Raw genomic sequence first — 19566 nt, 5'->3', positions numbered from 1 at the left:
CTGGTCTAAGCGGCTAAACCAAGCTGTCCCTAACCATGTGCTTGTGGCGTGTAGGTGTCAAGTGAAAACTTGAGACTGAGCGGTTAAAGTCAAGGTCCAAAGCAAAAAAAAAAAAAGAGTGTGCTTAAGAACCCTGGACACCTCTAATTGGGGACTTTAGCAAAGCTGAGTCACAATCTGAAAAGGTTCACCCAATTATGTGTCTGTGGCATTTATGTATCCGGTGGTAATACTGGAAAACAAAGTGCTTAGGGCCACGGCCAAGACTCATAAAGAAGCTGTGTTCAAGAATCATCATACTGAACTAGGAGAGTCAATAACACTATTCGAAATCTGAAGTTCCTATAGATGCCAATCATTCTGAACCTCAATGGATAAAGTGAGATGCCAAAACTATTCAAGAGGCAAAAAGCTATAAGTCCCGCTCATATGATTGAAGCTCTGTTTCATTGATAGTTTGGAATTTATAGTATATTCTCTTCTTTTTATCCTATTTGATTTTCAGTTGCTTGGGGACAAGCAACAATTTAAGTTTGGTGTTGTGATGAGCGGATAATTTATACGCTTTTTGACATTATTTTTAGTATGTTTTTAGTAGGATCTAGTTATTTTTAGGGATGTTTTCATTAGTTTTTATGTTAAATTCACATTTCTGGACTTTACTATGAGTTTGTGTGTTTTTCTGTGATTTCAGGTATTTTCTGGCTGAAATTGAGGGACTTGAGCAGAAATCAGATTCAGAGGTTGAAAAAGGACTGCTGATGCTGTTGGATTCTGACCTCCCTGCACTCAAAGTGGATTTTCTGGAGCTACAGAACTCGAAATGGCGCGCTTCCAATTGCGTTGGAAAGTAGACATCCAGGGCTTTCCAGAAATATATAATAGTCCATACTTTGGCCAAGAATTGACGACGTAAACTGGCGTTCAACACCAGCCTTCTGCCCAAATCTGGCGTCCAGCGCCAGAAAAGGATCCAAAACCAGAGTTGAACGCCCAAACTGGCACAAAAACTGGCGTTCAACTCCACAAATGGCCTCTGCACGTGGAACACTTAAGCTCAGCCCAAACACACACCAAGTGGGCCCCGGAAGTGGATTTATGCATCAATTACTTACTCATGTAAACCCTAGTGACTAGTTTATTATAAATAGGACCTCTTACTATTGTATGAGACGTCTTTTTGACCATCTTTGGATTACCTTATGATCCTGTGATCACGTTTTGGGGGCTGGTCATCTCGGCCATGCCTGGACCTTCACTTATGTATTTTCAACGGTAGAGTTTCTACACTCCATAGATTAAGGTGTGGAGCTCTACTGTTCCTCAAAGATTAATGCAAAGTACTACTGTTTTCTATTCAATTCTTCTTATTTCTCTTCTAAGATATCCATTCGCACCCAAGAACGTGATGAAGGTGATGATTATGTGTGACGCTCATCATCCTTCTCCCTTATGAACACACGTGCCTGACAAACACTTCTGTTCTACATGAATTAAGCTAGAATGAATATCTCTTAGATCTCCTAACCAGAATCTTCGTGGCATAAGCTAGAATGATGGCGGCATTCAAGAGAATCCGGAAAGTCTAAACCTTGTCTGTGGTATTCCGAGTAGGATTCAATGATTGAATGACTGTGACGAGCTTCAAACTCGCGATTGCTGGGCGTTAGTGACAGACGCAAAAGGAGGGTGAATCCTATTCCAGCATGATCGAGAACCGACAGATGAATAGTCATGCCGTGACAGGGTGCGTAAGCATATTATTCACTGAGAGGAGGGGATGTAGCCACTGACAACGGTGATGCCCTTGCATAAAGCCAGCCATAGAAAGGAGTAAGACTGATTGGATGAAGATAGCAGGAAAGCAGAGGTTCAGAGGAACGAAAGTATCTCCATTCGCTTATCTGAAATTCCTACCAATGATTTACATAAGTACCTCTATCCCTATCTTATTAATTATTATTCGAAAACACCATTATCCATTTATATCTGCCTGACTGAGATTTGCAAGGTGACCATAGCTTGCTTCATACTAACAATCTCCGTGGGATTCGACCCTTACTCACGTAAGGTATTACTTGGACGACCCAGTGCACTTGCTGGTTAGTTGTATCGAAGTTGTGACAATTATGAATTAAGATCAGAGCACCAAGCTTTGGAGCCATTACCAGGATTTGTTCGAGCCTGGAGATCACAATTTCGTGCACCAAGGTTGTGACTGGTTGGACCGATAATAGTCACGACTTCTTAGTCACCGAGAGCCTCGCGATATTCGACAGCGAACCCGTCGTGAGCAGTTCATACAAAAGTTATATAAAGCTTTCATGGGTTCACCATATTAGAGATACACAACCTTTAGACACATGGGAGTCTGTTAAGCGCTATGTTAGGTGTCACATCTTTTGTCTGCTGGGTACCATCCTCTTCGCGGATAAGTCGACGGCATATGCCCACGCGAAGCATCTACCACTGCTCTAGAATTTTGATCAGATCGGCAATTATAGTTGGGGGTCTACTTGTCTCGCGCATCTTTATAGGTCACTGTGTCGTGATTCACAATACTATTGTAAGGAGATGGATGACCCACTTGATTTGTTGTTTGTTTGGACGTGGGAGCGTATGCCGTGGCTTGCGTCCATTCCCCGACAGCAACTTGCGCCGGCTGATATACTGGTGGCACGCAGGTAACCGTAAATAATTTATTGAAATTTGACTTGTATATTATTATGTTTTACTGGCAAGATGTAATTCAAACTCTGTGAATAATGTTCTGTGTTGTAGATTGAGTCATCATCCACGGACCCGAACATGGATGTATAGGAGTGCAGCATCTATTAGGCACGCAATCGACTTTATGGAAGAGGTGAGTATGAGTATTGAGGTTTTCACTATAATTTACGTATTATTAATAATCTAATGGCTCTCGCAATATTTTGTAGTTTGGCTAGAGGCCGTATGTCAGTCTCATCATACCTGCCGAACTACACGCACACCTTGATGTCTGTGACACGGTAGGGCCATTGGTATCATTCGAGTGTGTCGAATGGCTTCCTGCAGACCGAGTGGTTCGCCAATACAGATATGCACAGTCCCTCCCTCTGGCAGCACAAGCCATACCAGTTGACACACATTGCTATACTCTTCGCGGAGTACAGTCCCATGATTGGCACGGGATACAATGGGGGAACCGACGTAACAGTTGTATGCGAGATTGGGACCTGCAACCAATCTTTGACTTTACCCCGTCTACCGATTACCAGAGTTGGTACATTGGATCATACGGGATGTAACTGAGGCTGTCAGATGTCATTCCTCAGCATCCACCCTAGTATCCACCACAGCGGCCACCCCAGTATTCCCCCAGCAGCCATTTCTTTATCATCGCCTACAACTATCTCAGCACGACAGCTTGGATCATGGGCATCGAGCCATCACAGCCATCAGTCTCATTGCAGATCACATTACAGCCATCAGTCATACCATCACAGCCATCAGTCTCATCGCATATCACATCAGGCCTAGCAGTCGCATCACAGCCAGCAAAGCAATCTTGGATTCGATTACGCAGACATTTCCCCATTCTCACCACAGGTAGATACATTTGGGGACGAGGATACCATCCATCGATTCCTTGATAGCGGTGGTCCTGTTCTTCATAATGCTTTCATCCCAACCATCCCATCACAGCAGTCGGTGCAATCCCACCGGGTATCAGTCGACGGTTCGTCTCATCGAACCCATCATATGGACACACCTGATAGGCAAGCCAGTGTATGCATCAAGTCGCATATTGGGATCGATCGGTGTCGTTTGAATAAACCAATAGCGGTCTGGACTTGAATGAGTCGACACAGGAGCTTGTTGATGAGTATATCCCCGGTCCTTCTGCCCCGACAGGTAGGGTCAGGTCCAGTTGCAAAACAGGCAAAGGCAGGTGGATCAAGTCCAACAGAGGGGCAGACAGTTGGTCGAGGCCATTAGTACAACCTATGAACAGATGTCCATTCACCAACCAGGTTTACTCTCTCAAGTATTAACAAGATAGCGAACAAGGCGATGGGATGTTTTATGAAGAAGTCGTAAGCTGTTAGTCGAACTTTGTTGATTTCATCGTTGTATTAGTTTTCAGTTTAGTAGAACTTTGTTTAATTCATCCTTGTATTTCTTGTTTTAATTTCCAGTAGTCTAACTTTGTTGCTTTCATCGTTGTATTTGTTGTATTAACTTTCAGTTTGAGTCGAACTTAGAATTGAATGCATTAACTCAAATACATTAACTTAAAATTACAAAGACTTTGAAATTCAGAATTGAAACACATTAACTGAAAAATACATGAACGTCCAGGACATCTACTACGACTATGACCTTACGAACCACAACTAGAAACAAAACCATACGAACCACCACTACCACCAACCCTACTTGGTCCAGTACCTTGAGGACATCTACTGCGACTATGACCTTGTCTCCCGCAAAGACGGCATATTTGGGGACCACGCATTTTCCGTGAATCCATTTCATTCAGATAGTGAGTCGATTTGGGACGACCTTTTGACTTTCATCTCAAGGCAGGATTTGCGACCATCCTCAGTCCCGGGTAATCAAGCCATGTCTCCGTGTCGTCCAACGGGACAAACTTAACTCTGTAGACCTTGTAAATATCTGACATCTTGTATACATCGCTGACATACACCTGCCAATCCAGTCACTGGTTAGCACAACAAGCAATAGCTTGGCGACATGGAAGATAAGTGATAAAATACATCTCTTATTTCATATTAAAATTCTTTAGCCATATCCTTGCAAATATATTTTTATTTTCAAAAAAAAAATTATCTGCTTAGACCTATTGGAAAGATAAGTGATAAACCATGTAGGAACTATGATAGTCCCTCTGAATTGTTGCTTTAAAGTGATGCCAAATTAGTAATTCTGTCTCAAATATATTCAAGAATGAAAAAGCTTTAGGGTGTGTGTGATTAGAGGGAATACAAGTGTATTTTCAGGAATTTTGAGATGAGAATATCTTATTTCCATATTTGGGTCAAGGTTTAAAATATTATTCTCAGGTATGTTTTATTCCAAGGAATATTCCTATATCCTCTTGGGTATATTTAATTCCAATAGAAACAGAATTTGTATAATAAAAGAAAAAAACTAAACTACCCTTATCTAAATAACAAAATCCAACCCTCTTTTAGATCTCTCCCTTCTCATTTCACTAAAAACCAAAATCCTAGCAGAGCTTTTTTCCCAAATTCAAGAAAGCTCCACCAGTGTCGGTGTCACCTCGCCTTCGATTTAGGTTTGCACGACCACTGCGCACGTCATTCTAGAGGTAGGAGTCACTTCGATTTCTTTTTCGCGTTCGCGTTCACGTTCCTCTGTATCATTCACTCTCTATTTCATTCATTTTCAGTGACGAAGAACGAAGAAGAATGACGATGGCAATGGTGAACTGCCTTGCGAACTGAGAGCCAAACCAAACAGTGAAAGTGTGTTTTCATTTTTGATCGTTCTCTAAATTATTTTTGGATGGAGATTGGGTGTTCTGAACTGTAGGGTTTACTGATTTTTTGAATTTCTATTTCTTGCTTCGTTAGGATTTGCTTTCTGATTTTTGCATCTTTTTTGTTAGAGTTTGTTGATTCTGCATTTTGCTTCGTTATGATTTTGTTAAATATTCTAAACTATCGTTTGCTTGCAGTTTAAATGCAATGGTCCCTAAAATAATCAATGCCCATATCTTGTTCAATGATTGCGTTTGTGCTGTTTGTGTAAATGGTTCTAATGAATTGGTTTTGATTCTACTTAGTTTTTATGGAATTTATTTTTTACGCAGCCCTTGATTTTGAAGTTTTGAGGTGTTTGCATAATTTTAAATATTTTTCATTTTGCTTCATTTTGCTTCATTTTGCTTCATTTTGCATTTTGCATTTTTGTTATTTATTTTTTGCTGAATTCTATTTGTGCTATGATTTATTGACACGAGGGTTTGTGCTAGATTTGAAATATTATTATCTTAATCTGTTGTTGACTGTTTTAACGCCCAATCCCACCGCATTTCCTGGTATGCTTGTATTTGGATTCACGATTCCTTTATTCCTCCAATTATTTATTTCTTTTCTCTATATTCACCTTCACCTTGATTGTAATTGAGATTATGACTGTGATTTTGGTTGTTAATATAATAATGATAATCAATAAATTTTGGTTGCTACATTCTCTGTATTGCATTGCAATGAATCTGCGCTATATATGCTATGTTATTCTATGCTCCTATACTTGTATAACTTCATTATTTGTGGACAATGAAATCCTAAAACACAATCCATGTTTACACTATTTGGGTGGTTTTAAAGTTTCTGTTTGACCTAACATCTTTCCTTTTCGCATTTTGCAGAACTTGATTTTCAGGTTCCTTCAAAGTGTAAGTCCTTGCCTATACTCAGTAGTACCTACCTCTATTCTTGAATTCTTCTATCCTTTCTATAACTTGATTTTTTTTATGTGAATTGTGTTTTTTTGCAGAAAGCTCCCATTCAGATTTGGCTCTTTGAACAAAAAGATTTGAGGATTGAAGGCCGTATCATTGTGATATGGTTCATGTAATCTTTAGTATATGGTTCTTTTATTAAATATTTGTCATCCATAGAACTTAGTCATTTCAAAACCATCATAGTAAATTATATAATCAGCCATGTGACTCGTTTTATACTTCCGATATATATCATGTGTTGTAGGATGTTTTTTGGTTATTAATTTTATTTTTTAAATAATAGAAAAAAGTTTATATACAATAAATAAATAAAATCTTTTAGCTAAATATTTTAATATTTTTTTTTTATAAAATAGATTTCAAATAGAAGATGAGAATTATTACCTGTTTGATTTTACGTTTTGAATTAATGAATGACCTTATAGTTAAGTTGAAGAAAAGAAAATAAAATGATAGCTACAGTAGGTAAGTAATAAGAGATGTTAGTGTCGATAGGATTATTTATTTTAGTGATCTACCATATTGAGATGATCCACTATATTGAGACGAGTGATACTTGGGGTAGATAGAGGGATCAACTTGCACAAGAAATGTAGAACTAATGGAGGAGAAGACATCACATTCGATAATTGTGATCATTTTTCTATGTATGAGACTGTCTATCATAACATTGATTTTATTTTGTTGATGTGTTTGTATTCTTATATAAGAGTTGTGCATGTATGCTTATTAGTGCTAGTAATTCTTTATTTTTAAGATTTCTTTGTAACTTTCATTTGGATAATAGTAAAATTTTTTTAGTAAATTTAATTGTAATAATGTTAATTTTAATTAAAAAGATATTTGTTATTAAGGATATTTTAGTAAATTAAAAAATAGAATCGATAATAAATTTAATTAAACATATTTTTTATTAAGGATATTTTAGTAAATTTTTTTATTAGATTTATTTTTGAAAATTCAAAATGTAAAAAAGTAATAATATTTGATTAGATTTATATTTTATTTTTTTAAAGAAAACTAGAGTCAAGAATAATTTTGGTTGAAAATATTTGATATTAGGAATATTTTTGGAAATTAAAATATTTTTTGTCTAAAAATAATAATATTAAGCTTTTAATAAAAAATATAGTCATGTAAATTTTTTTATGTGTTTATCAAGTTTAATTAACTCCGCCTATGTTACACTTGCGGTACATAGCCGGTCCCAAGCCCGGATAAAGGAGGAGGGTTGTGTTAGGTCTTCGGCAACCAATATAAAAATATAGCTGAACCCCCATGACATGAATCAAAGACATTATTGCGTTAAAGCTAGGTCGTTGCCCGGAAGCAACGCGCCGTATGGCTCGAGTACGGTGTCAAAGCAAGAGCCGCTACATCGGTGCCCGGATGTAGTGTTAAATGAGCAAGGGTTCTCGTGTTTTCGTGAACGGACGAGGGTAAATAAGCTAGTTCACAAAGTAAAAGGTATAGGTCGAAGCGACAGAAGGTTGAGATTTGGGACATGGAACATAGGCACTCTAACAGGAAAGTCCATGGAGGTGGTGGACACCATGACAAGGAGGAAGATTAACATCATGTGCCTACAAGAAACGAAATGGGTTGGTACAAAGGCTAGGGAGTTGGATACTTCTGGTTTCAAACTTTGGTATACAGGAAAGGTGAAGAATAGAAATGGGGTTGGAATAATTGTGGATAAGCAGTGGAAGAAGGACGTAGTGGATGTCAAGAGAGTGGGAGATTGGATCATCTCTATCAAACTTGTGGTGGAGGGAGGTGCTTTCCATGTGATTAGCGCCTATGCACCGCAAGTGGGTTCGGACAAACAACACAAGATAAGATTTTGGGAGGATCTAGAGAGTTTGGTTCAAGGCATACCTTTGGGAGATAAGATTTTTTTAGGAGGAGATTTAAATGGCTATGTTGGGAGAGAAGTGACTGGATATGGGAGTATTCACGGAGGCCATGGTTTCGGGGTGATCAATGCCGAGGGTAAAACTATTTTGGACTTTTCCTCAACCTTTGATCTTCTCATCGCAAATACATGTTTTAAAAAGAGAGACGAACATCTTATAACCTATAAGAGTGGCATGACAAGCTCTCAAATCGACTTCTTCTTGTTGAGGAGAGTCGACCAGAAATTTTGTATTAACTGTAAAATTATCCCGGGAGAGAGTTTGACAACACAACATAGGGTGCTCGTCATGGATTTTCGCGTTGAGCAAAAGTTGAGGAAAAGACATCATACGAAGAATCCAAGGACGAGGTGGTGGCGGATGAAAGGTGGGGAACAAAGAAGCTTCCTAAGACGGGTAGGAGAAGAGGCAAAGTGGGATGGGAATGGAAGCGCGGAAAAGATGTGGAGGGAGATGGCAGAAGTTATTAAAAGAACAGCAAAAGAAAGTTTTGGTGAATCTAAAGGAATAGGACCAAGAGACAAGGAGTCCTGGTGGTGGAATGCGAGTATACAAGAAAAGATAAAGATAAAAAGGGAATGCTTTAAAGAGTGGTCTTTATACCGCAATGTAGATAATTGGAAAAAATATAAGGCGGCTAAGAAAGAGACAAAAGTGGCTGTAAGTGAAGCAAGAACAAGAGCATATGAGGGTCTCTACCAGTCTTTGGACACGAAAGAAGGAGAAAAAGGTATATATAGAATCGCAAAGAGCCGGAAAAGAAGAACGAGAGATTTGGATCAGGTTAAGTGCATAAAGGATAAGGATGGAGAGGTATTGGCTCAAGAGGAGAAGATTAATGAAAGGTGGAAGAGCTACTTCTACGAGTTATTTAATGAGGGACAAAAGACTCTTCCGAGCCTTGGTCGATTATGCACAAGGGAAGAAGATCAAAACTTTGACTACTATCGAAGGATTCGAGACTTCGAGGTAAAAGAGGCTCTAAAATAGATGAAAAATGGCAGGACAGTAGGACCTGATAATATCCCGATTGAGGTTTGGAAGGGTCTTGGAGAAAAAGGCATCAACTGGTTAACCATGCTTTTTAATGAGATTTTAAGGTCAAAGAAGATGCCTGATGAGTGGAGAAAGAGCACCTTGGTACCTATCTACAAGAATAAGGGGGATATACAAAGTTGCGAAAACTATAGAGGGATTAAGCTTATGAGTCATACTATGAAGTTATGGGAAAGGGTGATAAAATGGAGGTTGAGAAAAGAGACACAAGTAACAGAGAACCAATTTGGATTTATGCCAGGCAGATCTACCACTGAAGCGATATACCTATTAAGAAGGATGATGGAGAGGTATCGTAGTAATAAAAGGGATCTACATATGGTGTTTATTGATTTGGAAAAAGCGTATGATAGGGTACCAAAGGAGGTCCTATGGAAGGTTTTAGAAAAGAGGAGAGTAAGGATCGCATATATTCGGGCAATTAAAGACATGTATGATGGGGCCACAACTAGTGTGAAGACTCAAAGTGGTGTGACAGAGGAATTCTCTATTGGTATAAGATTACACCAGGGATCATCCTTAAGTCCATACATTTTCACATTAGTCTTGGAAATACTCACAGAGCACATCCAAGAGCATGTGCCATGGTGCATGCTTTTTGCCGATGATATCGTCCTTATAGGAGAGTCAAGGGAAGACCTAAATAAGAAGTTGGAGTTATGGAGAGAAGCTCTAGAAGTGTATGGTCTGCGCATAAGCCGTAGTAAGACGGAATATATGGAATGTAAGTTCAGTCTGAGAAGGGAAAACCCCAATATAGAGGTGAAGATTGGAGAAAACATCCTACGAAAAGTTAAAAGTTTTAAGTACCTTGAGTGCATCATACAGGATAATGGAGAGATTGAACAGGATGTAAATCATAGGATCCAAGCAGGTTAGTCAAAATGGCGGAGTGCATCTGGTTTTATATGCGACAAAAAGTGCCTTTAAAGCTTAAAGGTAAATTCTATCGCACCGCTATAAGACCGGCTATGCTGTATGGTACGGAGTGTTGGGCGGCTAAAGGGGAGCACGAACATAAGCTGAGTGTGGCAGAGATGAAGATGTTGAGATGGATGAGTGGTCATACGCGATTGGATAAAATAAGGAATGAAGATATAAGGGAGAGAGTTGGAGTAGCACCCATTATGGAAAAGATGGTTGAATCGCGTCATAGGTGGTTTGGACATGTGAGAAGAAGACCGATAGAACATCCAGTCAGGAGGATGGATAAGATGGAAGATGGACAAAGGGCGAAAGGCAGAGGAAGACCTAAGAAGACCATCCATGAGGTGGTCAAACGAGATCTACATATAAACGGTCTCTCTGTAGACATGATACATGACAGAGCATAATAGCGTCGTTTGATTCATGTAGCCGACCCCACTTAGTGGGACATGGCTTTGTTGTTGTTGTTGTTTATCAAGTTTAATTACTAATCTTTTAATTTGAATGATTAAGGATAATTTTGACATATTACATAATTAAGTAAGTATTTTGTGTTAATTTTAATTGTGATAATGTTAATTTTAATTAAAGATATTTGATATTAGGAGTATTTTAGTAAATTTAAAAAAATTAAAATCCATAATAATTTTAATAAATTTATTATTAGGGATATTATAATAAATTTATTATTAGAGGTATTTTTGTAAATTTAAAAAAAAAATTCAATTTAAAGAAGATAATAATATTCGATTAGTTTTATATTTAATTTTTTATGAAAATTAAAAAAAATTGATATTGGGGCTATTTTTGGAAATAAAAATAAACAATTTTATCTAAAAATAATTATGTTGAATTTATCTTAAAATATATTTATATGTAAATTTTTTATGTATTTATTAAGTTTAGTCATTAATCTTTTAATTTAAATGAGTAAGGATAATTTTGAATTTTTGACATATTACATAATATAAGCAAGAATTTTAAATCCAACCAAACAAAAAATTATTCATTCTCAAGAATATTACACAAGATTTTAAAATATTAGATTTTGTAAACCAAATTGAAAAATGTTATATACCAAATAATCTTATTCCAAGATATTATATTTCTAAAAATGATATTCTTAAAAATGAAAACTAATATTTGAAACAAAAGACACCTTTAGAACTCTAGAATTCCTTTTCAACCAAATACACTGTAAAACCGAGGACGGTCATGAAATATTTGTCCCTTTCTTATAAGCTAAAACTTCTGAACTTGGTGAGGAGATACTGATGTAAGCCCCATCTTGCTGAGCACACGGATAATGCTAAATAAAAGTTAGTTGAATCAGATCTCGAGATAGTAGAAATTAGCTTGAGACTAAAGTCCTGGTACCATAGTAGGTAACTAACAGATAATGCTTAAAAATGTTAGTAGAATGTTGCTCTTATTTAAAAGCGTGTCCTAGATTTGATACTCTTCAACAAGTTGGGTAAGATTTCTAATACATTCTCTACCTGAATTTGATATAATATGCGTGTTGAGGGCAAAGCGGAGTATGTAAAATGTATTATATTCCATTTTCATATCAATTTTAAAGTGAGGATCTTCCATAAGCTGATTTTGATTTTTAACTTAAAAAATATTATGCTAAATATTATGCTATTCATTTATTATTATAATCCATGGTAGCAGATAAATGAGGAAAAAAATTGAAAGAAAGCTAGAACTTTACATTAGAGATACACATTATATATAAGATAGTAACTAAAAAAACTAACATATTGTAGTAACCAACAGCAAAAGTAATTAATATCCATTTTTCTAATTAAGTCACTAATATCTCTAAAATATATTCTGATTGATTGAGTAATTAAACAATCAGACTAACTTTATTTTTTATTGTAAATTTTAAGAGTCTCGCTAGGAAGATAATGAGGTATTTGTACAATATGTACAATGGACTGTTTATTTAGCCTAATATGAGTTAAAAATTAAAATTATCCACGAAATAATAAATTTAAAAACTCTTATTCAGTTATTTCACATCAAATTTCAAATTTCAAATTTTAAATTCTCCAATTTCAAATTTTAAATTTCAAATTCTCCAATTTCAAATTTCAAATTTCAAATTTCAAATTCTCCAATTTTAAATTTCAAATTTTTAAAAAATCCAGTTAGTTATTTCAAAAAAATAACCATCTGAAATCCTCCAATGCTCTCTTCTTTTTCAACCGGCGGCCACCCCACCTTCATCAATAATCATCCCATTTCACCATCGCTACTTTGCTTGCCACACGCCACTCACCCTTAATAAAAATAACCATACACTTAAGGATAAAAATAATCATTCACATACCTAATGAATTGAACATCTAACATATTTAAATTATATATAACTAAACTCAATCCAATCAAAACAATCATCTACATCAAAATAAAATAACCATTCGCATACCTACTAAAATGACCATCCTAAATTGACCATTAAAATAGAAGAAGAAGATGAATAAACAGAAAAAAATTATTATTGTAGTGAAACATAATTTTGAAAGACTATGACAAAAGCGACACTATTGTAAAGTATAGGGCTCAAATCATGAAAGAAGCTAGATCCGAAGAAGAAGAAGAAGAAGAGCATGGTGGTATCATTGTTGAGAAGAGGCTTGAATGAATGGGAGAAAGCGAAGCCAGTTTGGAAGAAAGGCACGAAAACAGCGGCAACAACGTTAGGTTGAGCGTCGGAGGGTGAGGCACATCGGGCTGACCGGCGGAGGTGAGGACGGTGTCGGTGGGAGGATGCGGCGGCCTCGGTATGGTCGGAGAAATTCAGTGACGCGAGGTAAAAATAGGAGAAGATGACGGTGAGTTTTGGACGTGAATTAGAAATAACCGTACATATTGTGAATAGATTTAAATACTAATCTTAATTTTCAAATTTTAAAATTTAAAATTAAATAATTAATTAATGATCTAATTTTTAATTTTAATTTTACATTTTTTTAATTCATTGTACACGTTTTACACAATTAATATTGGTTCCCCATACTTTTCTAAACTTTAATATTCTTCATCTGAGTTCATTTGGTGCTCATGTTCATAGTTTTGTTTTGCAAGTTTGATATGGAATGGAACTCAAAATAAGCTGAAAAATTAAAAAAAAAATTATCTACTTTAATTTGATTTTCTGATGCAACAGTTAAGAGAATCATTCTACCTCACTTATTTACACCTAAATTTTTCAAAAAAAATTCAAAAAAATTGTCATTCATACAAATTAATTCAAAATAATTAACAGAATCTTTAAATAAGCTATTAACAGATCAACCTAAAAATGAGTCAAATTTTTATAAATATCTAATTTAAATTTAAATATCTAAAAATAATTTAATTTAAATTAGATTTATTTTTATTGGATTATATCAGATTTGATTTAAATTTAAATTTTTTAAAAATATTACTAAACTAAATCAAATTTTTTAATAAATTCTAACAACAAAATAAATTAAATATAGACTAAAAAGTCCTCCTGAACATGTATCAAAGCTGCTCGGTAAGATATCGTAGTTTTGTTTTTATGCAATCGGATTTATTGAACTATAATTCTATCGGAAATATTTGGTAACCAAAATAAATTAGTAAAAAATGGCAAGAATTTATTTTATTTAATGTTTATTAATTATTATAACAATTAATAAATGTTAAATAAGATAAATTTTTTATGATTTTTTTTGTCTTCCTAGCATAACTGTAATTTTATAAAGAGTTTAGCTAATATGTTAAGTTTATAAATTAAGAAACTTTTTTATTGAAAATATAAAAAATTTAAATTTTTAATGTATTTATTTATATTTATTAAATAAAATATTTAAAATTTTTATACAAATTAGATAGATTTATGTTTTCAATGAGATTAATTTTGGTGTATATAATTAGGATAGATAATTATTAATTTATTATTTTGGGAATTGGATGGCAATGCTGGGTGTATTTCAATTTTCGACAAAAGACTAGGGTTAGTGATTTGATATATGAAAAGAGAAAGTTTAGGGACTAGCATTTTTATTAAAATCTGGCTAACACTTAACCATTAAAAGAAGAATGAGTAATCATATACCATTAGATATCATCTCATACCATTAAAAATATTGATGATAGCTAATTAATGGTTACTCATCACAAATTTCTCTATGTAAAAATATGTAAAAGAGTCCTATTTTGTATTTTGTTGTGATAGTTTGTCAATTATCTTAAATATAACTTGCAGCATTAATCCATCGACGAGAGCACTCAAAAGTTGCATTTGATATTAACCAACTTCATTTTGAATGTTATTTGTATTAGGAAAAGTTGATTATCTCACTAATATTTGTTATTTTGATTGGTTGAGTAATTAAATGATCGGACTGAAAATTTCTATGGAAGACTTCAATTTTCAAACAAAAAATCAAGAGATCTGATATAAATGGATCAAAAGGAATTTTCTGTTCAATAAAACACTAAAATTGAATCGGTTAGCAAATTAGGGTTTGATTTTCTTAGATTTGGGCTAATTTATGGTCTTAGTCCTTGAAAAATAAAATAATGATAGTAAAAATATTAAAATTATATAATTTTTTTATAACAAAGTCATACTAAAAAGAGTCGGTCTAATTTGTTGAGATTATGTATAAAATAATACACATATATGTTTATTTTATCTGTAAATAACAATATGAAATTGAAAAAAGTTTGTGGTGGTTTAATGGAAAGTAAAGTTTTATCCTAGCCTATTTTGATCCTAAAGATGACTTGTTAGGAGTTGCTCTTAGAATTCTAAATTTAAAAATAATTAATTAGGTATATATTGAATATTAAGTTGAGATAATTTTTCTAAATTTTGACAAGTATGATTATATAACAGTAATTTCAATAGTTGATTTTATTTTTATATAATAATAATTTTTAAAAAAAATAAATTTAATTAAAATAAACTATAATTTACCAATTCAAAAAAACAGTAAAATATATAAATTAATATTAATTAAAATATTTTAAAATATTTTAAATATATTATTCGTGCGGTACTATTTATTATGTGTCACGAATAACTGGCTCTATTATATAACAACGGATATAAGAAGCAATTTTTGATATGAAGTTTAGACATTGAGGTTATTTTTAAAGAAGCATCAAATTTACGCTAATACACTTTCATCCTGAGAACAATTTTCAAAGTACCTTTAGTCTTTCACATAGTGCTTGAAATATATGCAGTGCTGGCGTACTGCCAGCATGTTATAAATGTAACTCTCCACTATAAAATCATGAATAAGATTTTGTTGTTGATAGTCACAATGTGAGGACTAAGATTCACCACTAAAGGAGTGTATTGTCATTGGATAAATAGAAGGACGTTTGATTAGTTTTGTTATTGTGGATATATGATCCTTGGAGGAAAAAATGTTAGCAAGGTATGTTAGAATTGTACTTTCGCATGATCACTAAATAATAAATGCTTAAAGAACAATAACTTAGAATTGCAACATTCTCTTTACAATCTATCCTCATATAATAGTGTTGAGGTTGTGAATTGGTTTCCTGTGTGATATTTATTATTTACTCTATCAATGTATTTGGATATTATGCTTTTATAATTCTTTTACAAACGCCCCAAAGTGCATCTATGATCATATAGTATTTTGATTAAGTAATTGCGGTTAACCCTTTATGGTTGAGAATAAATCTTAATGCATTGTTTCCGTGATTGTTATGCTTGTGTTTTAGTTGTGGTGTTTGTAGTTGTGATTATATTTCTAACTGCATGATTGCATGTTTTTTAATAAGTGGGTGTTCAAAATTTTGTTTGGTTTCCTTCAATTACTGTCTTAGTCTGAATTTTTTTTTTCGGTGCACTTAATTTTCTAACTCCCAAAAAACGAAGTAAACATCTTTTGTTTCTAATAGTATAAAAGAAATTCTTTAGCTTTTCTTGATATAAAACTTACTTAAGCTTGACACGATTGAGTACATTTGAAGCTAGTTTCACCTTTTTTTTTTGAGAAAATATTGCAAAATGCAAACTAACTGATGATTGCTCTTTATGGCCGTGGTTGCTACATTGTCATGATTCGTGCAGTTAGGAAAATCTTAATATATTTGATGTATGATATAGATTATGGCTGGTGATCGATGATGATAGTTGAAAAAGCCTTAAATAGTTATTAAATTATTGATATTTTTGAAACTTGCTATTTTTTTAGCTTTGTTCATTAGAGCAAGAATCTTGATTTGGTATTATCAAGTTTTTGTGCTATATTTTGATCAGTAGATATAGTGGTATATAATATTGAGAATTTATTGTCACATTTTTTACTTCTGAATTATTAGCAAACTTGATGAAGCTGATCAAAACCTAACGTGTTTCGACCATGTGAGTCTATCTAATTTTGTAAGGAAATACTAAATTAAGCAACTCGTGTTCATTTAGGTCGGGAAACTTTCTATTGCATTTCTGATATGATCATTAAAAAAAAAAAAAAAGTTCATCTCTCTTTCACAACTATTATCATTATTTAACAATAATGTTATACGTTATTACTCGGGTTAATTTACTGTTTATAATAACAAGAACTGAGATATCATAAGTATCATAACTTTTTAATTAAATAGATATATGATGGCTTAAAATTGAATTTCACCTAAATAATTTGTTAGTGTTTACAGTGTTTAACTTAGTCATATAAATTAAAGGGTTCTTCAATTCACAAGTAGGGTTTAAGGTTTTTTTTATTAGCCTGCAGTATTCTTAGCTTAATTATCTATGTACTGGAGACCTTACCAGATAGAAATTAAATTAAATGGTTCATAAGTAATAGTTTAAAATTGAATTTCACCTAAAGTGTTTTTTTTTTTCAAAGATAGTAGGTTATATTTCATTAATTATTGAAAAATAAAATACAAATATGTCCAAAAACAGGACAACATAATGAAAGGTGAGGATTTTCCAAAAACACTACACTGAAGATATGCATCCAACGGTGATAAAAAAAACGAAAGAAAAATTGAATTTCACCTAAAGTGTTTTTGGTATTTAACATAGTCATGTAAATTAAAAGGTTCATTCATTCACAAGTAGAGTTTAGGATTATTTTATTTTATTTTATTTTTATTCAAATCATATAGAAGGGCAACAAACAAAAACACAACATATTTTTAAGTAATTGAGTTGAAAAATATAATATATGCTATAGATAAAGTTTAAATTCGTATAAGCCAATGTGATTCTTTGAAGCGATTAATTTAAGAGCATAAGTTTACTCTCAATGTGATTCTTTGGAAAATCCATTTACAACTGTGTTTCAACTCAAACTTTAAAAAAAGAACAAAGAGAATTTGTATTACTGATCGATATCTAATATAAACTAAAGTTCAACTCAAAAAAGATTATTGATCTTGCCTGGAAAATAGGTCGGCTTCAACTCCTCGAGACTAGCCGAGCTATGTGCTATAAGGTCAGGCGTCCGCTCCTCAAAGTCCGAGTTCTTTATGTTCGTTGTAGATGTGAAGGTACGAGCAATACAAAGGGAGTGGAGTGTACCTGCAAAGACACTCCAATGCTTAAGTCAGTTATGGTGTTAAGTTAAGCTAAAAGATCTGTCTAGAAAAGACATTTTACCTTCCTTTTATAGAAATATGTTCGTCCGTTATATTGTAGGTAATAAAATCGGTTTCGTAACCGATTTTATCTTTCCGTTTGGGACGTCGGTTATGGTAATATTAACGCCACCGAGTTATAGCTCATAAGGGCCGAGCAATAACGGCAAAATGGCGAGTTATGGTGATGGTCAGTAACGGTTATGAGGCCGAGTTATAGCTTGTATTAATGGTGACCATATCATAGCCCCCAAGCTTAGCCTGAGGAAAGTTTTTTAATGAAGCAGGTTGAGCTTTTGTAATGAGTTATAACTCAGTTAAGTGGGTTACTGAGTGAGCCCCCAGTTCAACGTACTTCATTAAAGTAACTTCCCGTTTGCGCCACGTGGAAAATTGTGCGTGTTTTTTGTTCAGGAGAGAGAAGGAGTGGGTGCTTCATTAATGTTTTGATGTTTTCCAATGCTCCTTTCGTCGTTTGATGTGACTGAGGGAGTTTTGATATTTGGAACGTTTTTTGGTTGTGATTAATTGTTTTTGCTGATTGGAATTTTGGGCGTTTTTGGTTTTCTGCTTCTTGTCTGGAGAATGAGCAAGAGAGGTATGGTCATGTTTGTGTTCTTCTAATTCGTTTCTTCTCTCAACTCTTTGTATTTCTTGGTTGCATGTTTGTTTACTGTTTCTAATGGGGTTTGAGAAGGAGAAGAAAGGTGAAATAGACTGGTCTTATGACTGGGTGGGGGATGACGTGAGGTCTCGGGTGTCATTGTTCTGTGATGAAGCTGCTGTTAAGGAAGTAGATGCTAGTAGGGTGGTGAGGCGGAATTCTGGGGTTGGGGTTGAGTTGCTGCCCTGTAGTGTTAATGATAGGGTTTATCACCGGGGCAGAGGCTTTGAATTTTTCTATATGCACAGCTGTGTTCTTGAGGAGTTGAGAGTTAGATTACCTTTCACTGATTTCGAATGTCAAGTCTTGAGGCAGTTAAACTGTGCTCCGTCGCAGCTTCATCCCAATGGGTGGGCGTTTCTCCGTTCGTTTGAAATTTTAATGGAGTTTCTGGAAGTGGTGCCATCTGTTGACCTTTTCTTTTCTTTATTTCAAGCCAAAGGGGTGTGGAAAGGTGGTTGGATAAACTTCAATAGCACCCCTGGTTTTGGCATTTTCAAATTGTACAAATCCTCTTTTAAAGATTTTAAAGAGATGTATTTAAAGGTTAGGGCTTTGGAAAAAGATTTTCTGTTTTTTGTGGATGAAAATCTGGCTGAGAAGTTCCCATTGTATTGGTGCTCGGAACCTCAGAATATACTCGGTCCTGAGGTTATTTCCCCGAGGAACATTTGTGTGATTGAGTTTCTTGTTGAAAATATCGGTCGGGGAGACTTAATTTCAATGTATGAGCTTCTGAAGTGGGAGGAGGATAAAGATGCTGTGGTAGCCTATTTGGGTGAGTCATAGGGTTTTTATAAGGTGTTTATTGCTTCTTGTCGTATGTCTGATGTGTTTGTTGTTTTCACAGGTGGTAAATATCCTGGTGTTTCAGCTGCGTCTTTGAG

General features: G+C 34.4%; 1 long non-coding RNA gene across 1 annotated transcript; it reads left to right on the top strand.

Moving 5' to 3' along the window:
* Positions 1-5170: 5170 nt before the first annotated feature.
* On the top strand, positions 5171-6824 carry LOC112758932 (uncharacterized). Its single transcript, XR_003179859.3, has 4 exons — positions 5171-5338; positions 5420-5495; positions 6404-6430; positions 6532-6824. It is a non-coding gene; the product is annotated as an uncharacterized lncRNA (long non-coding RNA).
* The last annotated feature ends 12742 nt before the right edge of the window (positions 6825-19566 follow it).

Source organism: Arachis hypogaea, chromosome 16, assembly GCF_003086295.3.
Source record: "Arachis hypogaea cultivar Tifrunner chromosome 16, arahy.Tifrunner.gnm2.J5K5, whole genome shotgun sequence".
Lineage (NCBI taxonomy): Eukaryota > Viridiplantae > Streptophyta > Magnoliopsida > Fabales > Fabaceae > Arachis > Arachis hypogaea.
Note: the sequence above shows the minus strand (reverse complement) of the source record. Positions and strands in the feature narration are given on the sequence as shown.